Below are 12,590 nucleotides of genomic sequence, written 5' to 3'. Positions count from 1 at the left end.
AAAAGTTCACCTACCCAACATTTAAAGACACAGCCATGGACATCACGCTGGCACTGCAGATGAGGTTGAAGGCCACAGCACGTGGCTGCTCCTCTTCTCCAAGACACAAACCCATATCTCGTCCCCTGCACTGTCGTGACAATGTCTGTCCCTCCTGAGAGGTGCCCAAGCACGGAGCTGGTGCCATGGGTGCAAACTGCCGCTTCGGCCGCAGCTGCTCTGAAAATTGTGGGCTTACAGCTTTGGTGCCTGCTGTCTGCACCTCTGCCAAAACAGTTTTGTCCCTCCAGCGCCGGTGGAGGCCAGTTGCTCAGGGCTGGGGGATTTCATGGGGATATTTGCGTCATGATGGAGCAGCAGTCACCCTACACCTGGTTTTGGGCTGGCAGGACTGGCCACAGGACCAGAGAGGGCAGGGAGCGGGATGAGAGTCACAGTCCAGAGTGAAAACCAGGCAGTAAAGGAAGGTTTAGAGAAGCACCCTGAAGGACACAGGTGCTTCACCACGTGGGGAGGGGACGGTGGGGACGCCAAGCAGCCGTGAGGCATCGAGGAGGGGCAGCATGGCCTCGCCACAGCGCCTCACACGCTGTGTTGTGCCTGTGAAGACAAGGGGTAGTTGGGTCTTGGGGTGAGAACCGGGGGCCCGAGGAAGGGGGTCTGGGAGGCTGCCCTGGCAGCAGGGCACCCAGGGAGGGGATCCCCTTGGGGTGAGGGGGGCAGCCGCGCGGGGCCTGGGGCGGCAGGTCCCCCGGGGCGCCAGTGTGTGCGTGGGGACGTGCTTGGTGAACTCGGGGGGGCCCGACGCCCTTAGCGGGGTCTCTGGGGGAGACGGGTCCGCGCTCGGCCACCCGCCTCCGAGACGGCTCGGCCGTTTCCGTGGGCGCTCGCAGCTTCCCGGCCTCCTCGGCCCCGCTCGCGCGCCCGGCGGGCGCGGGGGCTGAGGGGGACGCGCGCCCCCTCGCAGCCCCACTTGCTACTTTCCGCGCGGGCCGCCCCGGCCGGAAGCGCCGTTCGCGCCTTCCCGCGGCCGCTCGGCTCTTTCCGCCTCCCCTCCGGGGCGCTTCGTTCGTTTCCGCGGTCGCTCGGCTCTTTCCGCGGGGCCGGCGGCGCGCTCGGCCGTTCCCGCCGCCTGCCGGGCGCTCGGCGTTTTCCGTGAGCGCTCGGCGGTTTCCGTGCGGGCCGCGGCGCGCTCGGCGCTTGCTCCCTGGCTGGCGCTCCTCAGTCGGCCGCTGCCTGCCTGTCGCCGGGCTGGGAGCGCCTGTGTGTGTGTGAGTGACGCGGCGGAGGTGTAGTTTGACGCGGTGTGTTACGTGGGGGAGAGAATAAAACTGCGGCGAGATCCTAGGCGCGAACGAAAGCAGTGACGGAGCAGCCTGGTAACCGGTAAGAGGAGGAAGGCGCCCAGCAAACAGGGGCGGGGGGGAGGGAAGGAAATGGAGCCCGGCGGGGACCAGGGGAGCCGCCGGGCGGCAGGACGCGGGGGCCCGGCCTTGCACCGCCCGCGGGAGGGGCGCCCGCTTTAAAGATGGAGCCGAGCCCTGCAACATCCCCGCCGCCGCCGCGCCGCGAACAAAGGATAATGGCGGATGGGAGCCGGCCCCGGCGGCGGCCGCCACGGCCGGGCGGCGGCGGCGACTCTGGCGGCAGCCAGCGGCGGCGCTCACCGCGGCGGGGAAGGGGGATCGCGCCCCCCGGCCCCAGGAGGAGGCGGCGGAGGAAGACGACGAGGGGGGAGCGGCGGCGGCGGGGGGCGGCCGCGCACCCACCCGCGCCCCCTCCGCGGCGGGGCGCCCCCTCCCCGCGCCGCCCCTCTGCGCCCGCTTCGGTCTGCTTCCCCGTCGCCGCCGCGCGCCCCTCTTCCTTCCCCCGGCGTTGCCCGCCTCGGTCGGCGACGGCCCCGGGCGCGGCCTCCCGGCCGGCGCGGCCCCGCCGGGCTCCGGGGACGCGGGGCCGGCCGTGGCGGCGGGGCGGGTGGGCAGCCCTCCTGCGGGGCCGCCCCGACCCCCTGCGCCCGCCGCTCCGCGCCCGGAGAGTTTCACTTCCCCGGTGACCAGAGTGCGCTGTATAAATAAATAAACAAACTCTTGCCGTGATGGAAGCGAGTACGTGGGGTGCTCCTAGGCTCTGTAACACGCTCCTAGGCTCTGTAACGAGAAGTTTTTAATAAAATTGTGCACAGAAGCTCGGGCCAGCGCTTGGTCTGGTGGTTTACTTTTATTTGCAGCGTGGGGCACGGCCGTCTCCGGGAGGCTGTAAAGGGGGTAATGGTACTCGGTCACCCAACACCGCGCTCCGGGGAGATATCGGAGGGAAGAGCTTTAAGCCCAGTGCGCAGATCACGTAACAGAGATACGGTTCCCTGTCGCTGCGTTCTTTCTTTCCTCTTAGTATTTTTAACCCAAAGTGAACTTGGGCCTGGCCGTGGCTGGTAAGTCTCGGTTTGGGGTTTGCTTTTGCCGGTTTTCCGCAGACTCTCAGGTGCTGCCCAGCGAGCAGGATTTGACCTCTATCCCTGCTTTAATAGCAAATGTCAACTCAACTGCCTTTTCTACCTTACACCAGCCTTGCCCTGCTGCAGCTGTGGTGCTTTTTTCCCATTTTGTTGCCTAGAATAGAAGACATTATTTTGACTTTATTTCTACTTTCAAAACCTGGATATCTGCATTTTTGTGTACAGCAATAAGTAAAAATGACATGGCAGTTTTCTTTAAAAACTTCTTTTAACTGAAGATTGTTACACCTCTCAAATGTATACAAGGATAAAAAATTTTTATAGGTCATATGACTTTTCTTCCCCAAAACATTTTTTTAAGTCTTTTTTTGTTTTCTTCTCCCTCTTAAATATTGAAATGCCTGCATGTAATCTGCTTCTGGAATAACACCTGTCATGAAAATATTTTTTTTTTCCTGGGGTTAAAAACAAGTTTCCTATTTCTTAAATAAAGGACTAGAGACTTATTTAGGAATATCGGATATCTCTGTTCTGTCCCATCGTGACCACCAAACACTCTATTTTGAAATATGGGAATACGTGCTTCCTTTCCCTGTATCAACAAATGTGGATTTTTACAGTAAAACGTGAAGTCACTGAAATAAGTTTTTTATTCAAGACGGTATTTGTGATTCACATGTGTAGATAGGCCTGGCCTTCCTTGTATGTGAATTTTCTGGTTTTTGTCACTTCCACCACTTCTTTTGAAATGAAGGCTGAAGGTGCTCTACATCACTTCACTCTGAATAATATCAACATGAGAAGAGGGTTTCTAAAGTTGTAATTGATTAATAGACATCTGAGGACTTCAGTAAGCAATGTAGCTGTTGATAGTGATTAAAGAAAGCGTAGTGGTTGGTGTATTTCATTCATTCTTGGTTTGATAGAATATGCACTTCATTTCAAATACAAAAATGTGACAGTAAATCCTTGCTTGTTGTTTTTTTGTAGCTTTAGAAACACAACATTTTATTCAATTTCATAATAGAGTGGAAGACTCTCAGATCCATATTTTCTAACATAGATCTCTGCATTTCCTCACCAGCTTTGTGTCCTCACAGATCAGAGAGAAAAGGGAGCAGAGAGGTGGTTGTGTATTTGCTAAGCATCACTTACAGGTGACCTAAAAGGAAATATTTGTATGTAGGAAAGAAGAGTGTAATAATTTTTAATGCTTTAATTTCATTGATAGAACATTAGTGTTTAGATTAGTACTCAGCTTTGTGTCTGGATCTGCAATAAATGGTCTGCATCTGATCTTAATATTTTTTTTTTTTTTCCTCCCATACATTTGGTGATAAGGGTGTCTGCTACCCTGGGTGAAAAAAAACCAAACCAAACCCAAAGGTCTGAAAGGGGAGAGAGGTCTGTTGATACAGAAAATTTAGAAACATCTCATTTAGACTGTCAAGTCATCTGTCTGTCTGTTTCCTGGAAGCCTGCACCAGCGTAGCTATTGCTGGTACTGATGTCAAATATAAAATATTCTGTAGTAGCTGATCTTATTCTGGAAAGTAGCTGTTCTGCTGCAGTAAGAAGCAAACAGCCTCTTCTTGCCTAAGTGCAGCTACAGCTCTGTAGGTGCAGATTTTGATAGTAGACAAGGCCCTGACTAGGAATTTCTGTTGACACCCTTGTGAAACAAATGGGATATTCACACTTCACCTCTATTTTCGGATCTCAAAGCAAGTGGAGATCAGTTACTCATGCCACACTTCTCAAGGCTTTTGTGCGGTGAGAAGGCCATGCTAGCTTTCTGCCTGTAATCTAAAGTTAGTTTCAGGGGACATGACAGCAATCCTCATCTACAGAAATAACCCTACTGAATTTGGTTTGAGGTCTCTGGTGCCCTACCTGCGTACAGTTAAAGTTTCATGACAAGGAAGTGATTTTTCTCTGAATCAGAAAATGTATTGCCTCATCTGCAGTCTGTGTGGTCATATTTCATGGCGATTATGAAAACCTGAGCAATCTGCGGTTAACGATCTTTGTACGTCTCCCAGCATGAAGGCATTGATACCTATTTTATTCTTCAAAACTTTTAGATCGTTTGGTTGTAGCACAATTAAAAAGGTGAGTGAGAACAAATACAACACCTTCCATTTTTCCGTGTTCCTAAAACAGCCTTGTCAGCTGTGCGGGAGATGAAGATGTGCCAGGGTCTGGTTGGTCTTTTAGGTAAAAAAGCATTTGAAAACAGACAAGGATTTTCTCATTTCATGCTGCTGCTGGTTTTTTTTTCTGGCAGTGCTGGATTTAGAGTATCCTATGCGAAGTGGAGCGAATAGAAAACCGTAGGTGGTGGAAGAGCCACTTAAAGGGGAGGGGGTAAAGAATTTGGAGGAAGTGTGTTTCTGTTTGGATGCGTGTATATGTTTTATATATATGTAAAACATATATACATACATACAAGTTTAAAGCAGCGCTGATGCTTGTGCTCAATGGTTTTGAGCAAAGTGCATAGGTACAGGTTTCTTTTACCACTTAAGATAATAAACATACCTGTTTTTCTCCTGAGAGTATTGTGAGATCTGATGTTTATCATAAATCAAGCCCATTAGGTGAAAGATGGAAAATTAGTTCCAAAGATAGGAGAGTCCTGCCAGTTGCTGTTCTGGATTTCATTACTTTTCAATTGGTCTCTCTTTCAAGACAACACTAGCTAGTTTAGACAAAAGCTGTGGGAAGCCTTATAATGAACTACCTTCATGCAGAAAACTGAAACAAAAATGTCTACCCTTGATGTTTTCACACATTTTGGAGGGGAGAGTTCAAGCGATGTGTAAAAATCTCTAAGTGTTGTTCCAGCAATAGCTTGTTTGGTCAAGCAAAACTTTTTCCCCACATTTGGAAGAACTGTAAAGCTGGGTCATACTTTCCTCTTCTGGCAGAAACTTTTTCGGATAGCTTTCTAAACTTAGAGAAGAGCAGGTTCTTTTCTTGAGCAAACTCAAAAAAAGAAAAGAAATCGTAGCCTGAGAAATCCAGGAATTTCTGAAGTTTACTTCCTGATGGACTGAAACCGTAGTTCCACATACTTTTTTTTAACAGTAATATTGGCTGAAGCAACCTCCATGTCTGGTGATTTGTTCATGTCTTCTCCATTGTACTGGCACAAATGTTTGGGCTACTGCATGGTAGACCTAACTGGGGAAATGATCCAGCAGGGTGAGGGGTGGGGAGCCTGATTATTTTTCACCTGCATCATTCCCTCCCCTGATTGCTGCATGGCTGCCCAGTAGCCATACCAGCATAATCAGGGGAAGGGATGGGGCTGGAATGAGCAGGAAGATAAGGGCAGCTCAAACAGCAGTGATGCTAAATGAGAAAATGCAGCCTACGTAAAAATTTTTAAATTATTGCTGTGTTTATAACTAAGCTGGATGGCATAGATCCTGTTGTGGTTCTTCTTGTTGCAGTGCTGCATCATTTAGCTAAGTTTAAGTTTTCACGTGTGCTAAGGATGAGCAGCAGCTGTTCCCAAACTTTAATATCATGTATACATACTGTTTGTTGTGCTACTTATTTACTTGGCTTAAACACCTTTTGTGTGTTTTTTTTAACTACTATTATGTTCACTTCCTCAGTCCTGTTCTCCCATGCTTTGTTCTAACTTCTAACCTCCTGTCACCGTTCTCTGCAGCTCTTTGCTGCAATGTTCTTAATCATCTCTCCAGCAACTCTACAACCTCCTGTGACGTTTTGGCTCCAATATGACATGCATTTTTCTGATAGATGCTACCCTAAATCTTCTCTCGTTCTCTACTGCTATTCAAATATCAAATGGATTTTGCTTTCCGTTGCACCTTTCCTAGGACTTGAATGTAAAAACTCTTCTCATCTAGCTTATCTTTTATACCCCATGGAATAATGGATGGGAAACGTTATTTTCTTGCCTTTTTCTGATGACACTTCCTCTGGCTCTATGTAGCTGGCCCAGCCTCAAACTCTGCTGGTGCCTGTCCACTCCTCCAAGTGACGTGCAGTATGAGCAGGATTTGTAAATTTATGCCTTTGTAGATTGTAGAGAGCTTTCTCTTGGAAAAAAGCCTAGGGCATTACTATAGAAGTAGGACTCCTGCCCCTCTTCAGGAAACTCATCCAAATTTTTCTCTTTTGTGCTGATAGGAAAATTCTGGGAGATACCGAGGGAGGGAAGATGTGAAAAAGGGCAGTGTGTACTAATGCCACAGCATAATACCAACAGAATTCATCTGTTGCTGTGGTTTTGTTGGAGCTGATACAACTGTATGTGGCTCTCAAGAGACAGACATCTTACTCCTTCCTTCTCTCCTGTTTCTGGTTGTGTGGTGTTCACCCATCCCTTACGCTGGCTGTAGTGTTGATTGTATGTAAAAATCTAATGAGCCAGTTCAAATCACTAACCCAGGAGGAAACGGTGCTTTTTTGTCAGGTTAGTTTTCTTCTGTGTAAGTGAGCTGAATCGGTTGGTGATTGAGATGCTATTAGCACCAATACTGATGCAAATTCACAGGGAGACTGTAGGGAAAGGAAGGAGGGGTACACAACTTTCTCCCTTCAGCAGCAGAGAGCTGGGTCAGGAGACCCATCTCGAGGAACTGCAATACATCCATGATTTGGAGTGAAAGAAGGAAGAGTCAGGCTCTATCCGTGGTGATCAGAGCCCCGTCAGTTTCTCTTTGCAGCTAGGAAAGCTAGAACACAGTAAATGTCTCAGTTGAAGAAAAAAAAAACCAGGAGGAAAGTTTCCCTCTTTTGAAAGCCTGGTGACACCTGTGTGGTTGAACTAGCTCCTCCTCATCAGAGGCAGGTTTCAGTCTTCCCAAGAGGTTGGATCAGGGTAACTCTTAGATCCCTTTCTTTATGAGGAGCCCAGTCAGATGGGGAGAATTATATATAACATTTCTTTAACCACGCCCAAGTTGAAAGATGAAGCTCCAGAAGGGGTCCACGTCCAACACCTTGGTGTAAATCCTGTCAGCTGGCCCAAGGCACCTGGGTGGTGAGCTCGCTTTAGTTTCACTGTTACTATAAACTGATAGATGCCTTGGCCTGTCTTCCTGATCTTAAAATAATAATTGTGGCTGAAACTACTAGCATGAAAGTTGTAGCGTAAGGTTAATGTGGAGTGTATAACCAGTGCACATTATCCTGGGCTGGGTAGAGGAAGAAGCTACCTGCTGCAAACAGCTGCTTTGTCAGTTGTTTGTGGCTGTTTGAAAAATGCATCTCTCTGCCCAATCCTCAGAAAGCTAATGTTGACTATACAAAAAATAATCATCCTGTTTCCAGCCTCCCACTCTTAAGCAGAGTCATCAGTAAAACAATAATAATCAAATTACAGAACATAGATGTTTTCTTTTCTTCAGCATTTTTGTTGACTTCCCGCAGTCTTATGACATCTGTACCCATGATTTGATCTACTTTACTTTCATTGGCAGGCCTGGCTGCAGCAGGGTAGACTCTGCTCCACCTTCCCTGTTCCTGCTCCTGTGCCAGCAGCACCGGTATGGCTGACTGTGAGGCAGTGACGTGAACTGGATTAGAGAGCTGGTCTGGGATAAAAATAAGTTGCATTTTCTGGTCTGTCTGTAGTGCAAATTGGTTGCCCAGTCCCACTTACTACACAGCCTCACAGGCAGCTGTAAAGGTGTAAATAAGAAAGAATCTGGAGGAAAGCAGAGCCTGAGCTGGCAGTGCTGACAACAGAAATGCTTGTAAGACTGTAGTTGCAGAAAGCAAAATGGAGATTTTCTTTTGTGTGCAACACACTGATGCAAAACATGGGTTCTGTTTCTTTCTCTGGCTCTTTCTGGTTCATCAATGGCTCCCGTTGCTTACTCAGGGTCATCGTTCTGACCTTCAGCGTTACCAGCAAGTAACATCTCTGTTCCATGGAGACAGCCGTGTTGACAACAGGTAATGCAGGTCTTAAACTCCAGTTAAGTATTTGAGAACCAAGATAAATTATTCTCTGTTCTGGAGATGATACTTTTGCAGAGTAGATCTGCCTGGCAGGCATATGAGAGATCTTTCTCATTTAAGAAGCTCTCCTGCACCATCCAGACAAATATAAAAATACATGAAAAATAAACCAGAATCCACTCGGTTAATAACATTAGTCAGAATTATTTTACTACAAAATTTGGTCACTGTTCTGTTTCAGTTGGTTTTTAGGGAGAGGGTGGGTCATAGATTTAATTTTGGTGCATTAAGCAAGGTAATGCGTCTGCTATTGCTTCAAGGCTAGTGCTAATTGACCAAGCAATGATGATTTCAATATAACTAGTAAAGCCAGAGCAATTTTAGGATTTAAAATATTTCCAAGTCTGAGCTGTGGCTTACACCCCAAATCTTTCGTTTTTAATGTTGCAATAAATTTTCTGAATAGGATGCATTCAGAAGTTGGACAAGGGCAAGGTTTGTAAGGAAGTGCTGTTTTTCTTGTGCATACCTGGGCATACTCTACTGCAGCACTCCAACTGCAGAAAGAATTCAAAAGTTTTCACTTGAAAGCGTTGAAGCAAAAAATAGTCTATACTGCCTGTTAAGAAAGAAACAAAGCTATTAAATCATAACAAAGTATGTTGCTTGTACAGATACAGGTTATTTTGAATTTGTTTCAGACATTTGACTTTATATCTGGTAATTGTCAGCTTTGTATAAATAATTCAGTCTATCTTACTTTCAGATGACCAGTTCTAAAGATAATCTATTAATAAAACAGTGAAAGCATTGGTCTGAAACATCCATTTTGTTGTGTTTTCTTTCTGAACTCATTAGAAGTGTTGTGGTTTTTTTAAACAAGACTTTCCAACTTTTACCAAGTTATATAACTTCAACTACTCTTATGCTATGGGTTGAACTCCAAGCATCAAACGGAATGGGCAGTGTTTGTTTTAATAGTTTATGCCTATAAAGCTTGCAGCGTACATACATGAAGTGGCATTTTTAATGAATTACTCCTTTAGCCACTGACATTCAGAAGTGGGTTAGAAACATTAGCAATGGAGCTGTTCCTTCTCGCCCGCAGACAAAATCTCAGCACAGACACAAATTCTACCTAAAATTCTCTTGTCAAGTTTAACTATGCTGCTGATAATACCTAAAACTCCATGCTTGCCCTGAATTTCTTAACTGATTTGATAGTTCTCTGATACAGAAGAATGATGTGAAAACAAGTGTGACCTGTATCACTTTGGGATTCCACCATCTGACCCTTTTCAATCTGCAGTATTTTGCTGAGGTGACCTACAGTATTCAAACCTCAGGCTTTTTTTTTTAGTTTTTACATGAACAAAACAGATGGATAATGAAATTCAGACATCTGATTTAATGTTTTAGACCAAAGAACTTCAAATACTGACAGTTGCTCTCCCTCATTATAGGATGGGAAAGGAAACATTTACTCTGTTCATGGGAAAGTCCCCTGAATTTCTGGGACTTTCCAGAAGATTGTTTGAGAATATAAAGTTACATTCATATCACATTAGAATGTCATCTTTAATCAGTGTAATCTCTAAGAACTTTCAGTCCAGTCTTACAGTATGCTATTCTGATAAATGTGACGTGTCTGTTAGTATTTTCACACTGTAAAATTAACAGAGACTCTGGAAACAAATTACTTTGGAATGGAAAGATTTCAGGTAATAATAAACATGTTTATATCGTTATCTGTCTTTACCACATTCTTGCATATGCTTCCATTAAATCATAACTGGTAGGTAATTTAAATTATTACAATTAAGGAAACACCTGTATGGAGGTGATTCCTTTCTCTATTACAGGTAAAAGATTACTATATGTTGTATTCTTGGCCTTCGGGCTTGGAGCACTCAGGTTAACCAGACTGATGTGAGTCTGTGTAATGCTCTGGGGTTTATTTTTATTTTTTAATAAGTTGTTCCTGATCTGCTCTGAGTACCAAAAGAGAGCTGGGTGATCTTCTATGTAATTTCAAAGTAGCTTTAGCTTTGTTCACTTCAGCATTTGTCATGGACCCAGTGATGGAGACTATGCGAATCTCTGTACCACGTATATAGAGCAAAGCCTGTGCAGGAGGCACTGTTATTAAATACCCTCGTCTTAACAACATCATAGTGCTACTTCACTCTCTCTAGGAGAGTAACTCTGTTGAGCAGTCAGTCATCGCTCCTGTAGTTGTTTGCAGAGAACAAGTTTCAGTAGTTTCCCCACCTCAGAGAGAACCATTTATCTCATACAAACATGTACAGAGTCTCTCCCTACAGAGTTGCATGCTGCCACAGGTTTGGGACTGCAGCAGTTCCTCCAGCTGATGCCTCTGACCTGGGATGTTTAAAGGTTGCTTGGTACGTGGACAAAGATCCTTACAACATGTCAGAACATTGTCAAATATTTCGTGCAGCATTTAGGTGGGTCTTACTCTGCCAGAATGAATGATGGGGCAGTAAAAGGCCACAAGACACAGAAATGCATATGGAGGAGAACAAATATGATCCATCTGAATGTTTCTGGCAGGTCAAGTGGAAATCTCAAGTCCTGACAGGTCTACCCAGTGGAAAAAAGGAACACACGCACCTTCTTAGATGGATCTTAACCTTGCTAACTTGGCATCATTTTCTGCTCCGAATGCTCCTTTCATTTTTGGTAGGGACACGGTCTTCTTTTCTAACATCACCTCCCATTTTCTCCCTGTCGCTGGGGAAGGAGAAGGTCTCTGTCCGCTTGCAGAATTAGCTTTCCTTTCCGTCACTCTGGACTGCCTTAGCTCTTCTGCTGGAACACCTTCACGTGCCAATGTTTGCTATGAAAGGAGGTGGCCCAAAATGTTCTGCTTGTTGACCAGCACAGCAGGATAAATTATTTATTTGGCATATCTAGATAGCTGGGTGGTGCCAGAGCACTGTTTCTAACTTGCTCTCTGTGCCAGCCAGGTGCAACCTACCCCCTTATGCAGGGGTCATGTAGCTGCTTTAGCGTGGCGCTGAGCCCATGCTGACAACCCGTACTAAGGGGTAGGGTGTACCAGCTTGGGCACAGGGCCTCGTTAGCAGAACAGAGGGGTTAGTCTGTTGTACCCATTGCTGTACTCACATTACTTGGGTTCAGGCTGCGTTAATACACCCAATGGCTTTTAGATGGGTGCTGGTTCACGTCCAGCAAGATTTCACCACGGGCTGAGCAGGTGCTGTCCCCACCTTGCCGTGTGAGGTGCCTGCTGCTTGCAGAAGTGAGCACTACTGGTGAACTGCAGCATCTAGTAGCATCACAGGGGCTGCCTTTTGGAGTCACAGGCGCACACACAAAAAGATACCTCACTAGTCTTAGTACAGATGTAATCGTATCTTCCTTTTTTTATTAAAAACTGCCACCAGACTAGTGTGTGGTCACAGTTTAGCACTGAAGTTACAAGTGCGAATATGAGAAGTGGCTGGCTTCATGTCACTGCAGTCAGTTGTGCTGAGAGGTCAGCTTCAAATCTCATGGAGTCATTCCTCAGTTCTCCACCCACTGCTGTTTCAGTCAAAGGTAAAAGGAGAATTTGACTAGGGCCGAAAATTAAACCTCATCGTGAGTGGCTATGCTGATTATTAATTTGCAAGACCTGTACCAATTGCAAAGAGCTTATTTCTGGAGTTCATGATGTATTCAGTGGGAGCATCAGCTCCAACATGCTGTCATAAAAAATCATTTCATGCCCGTATTTTATGTTGTGTTAAAGATGTCTGCGTACAAATGATACTGTTCAGATACATTGTTGTGATAATTTTTGTTAAGTAACCAGCAGCTACACCTTGCAAAGTGAGCCACAGTACTTTCAGCAGACACATGGAGGAAAGAGGCGTATATTTTGACAATTTCACATGGTTTCATTTTTGTGAAAGGAAAGCTTTCTACAGTTAGTAGGAATTACAAGAAATCAGCATAGGTTGAAAATTAGGTGCTTTTTATGTTCTAAAAATGTCAGAGAAAAGATGGTAAGCTGTAGTAAAGTGCGGTCAGTTTGTATGTAAATGCACTGCATAAATACGGTATTGGCAACAAATGTGTAAGAACTACAAGATGTGCTGAATTCTCGGAAACAAGCAAGTCCTCATGAAGTCTTTGTGAATAGGTTGTATATACTGCCCAG

The 12,590-nt window shown here is 45.9% G+C and overlaps 1 protein-coding gene across 2 annotated transcripts in view; it reads left to right on the top strand.

The window, feature by feature from the left end:
• The first annotated feature begins 1,184 nt into the window (after nucleotides 1–1,184).
• Nucleotides 1,185–12,590, top strand: part of CREB1 (cAMP responsive element binding protein 1) — a 44,600-nt gene continuing 33,194 nt past the window's right edge. For both annotated transcript variants that reach the window (XM_076342402.1, XM_076342401.1), the window contains exon 1: nucleotides 1,185–1,386. The gene's annotated coding sequence lies outside the window, so the exon portion shown is untranslated. The remainder of the gene's footprint in view (nucleotides 1,387–12,590) is intronic.

Source organism: Aptenodytes patagonicus, chromosome 6 (genome assembly GCF_965638725.1).
Source record: "Aptenodytes patagonicus chromosome 6, bAptPat1.pri.cur, whole genome shotgun sequence".
NCBI classification, from domain to species: Eukaryota; Metazoa; Chordata; class Aves; order Sphenisciformes; family Spheniscidae; genus Aptenodytes; species Aptenodytes patagonicus.
The sequence above is the reverse complement of the archived record's forward strand: the minus strand, read 5'-3'. Positions and strand labels throughout refer to the sequence as shown.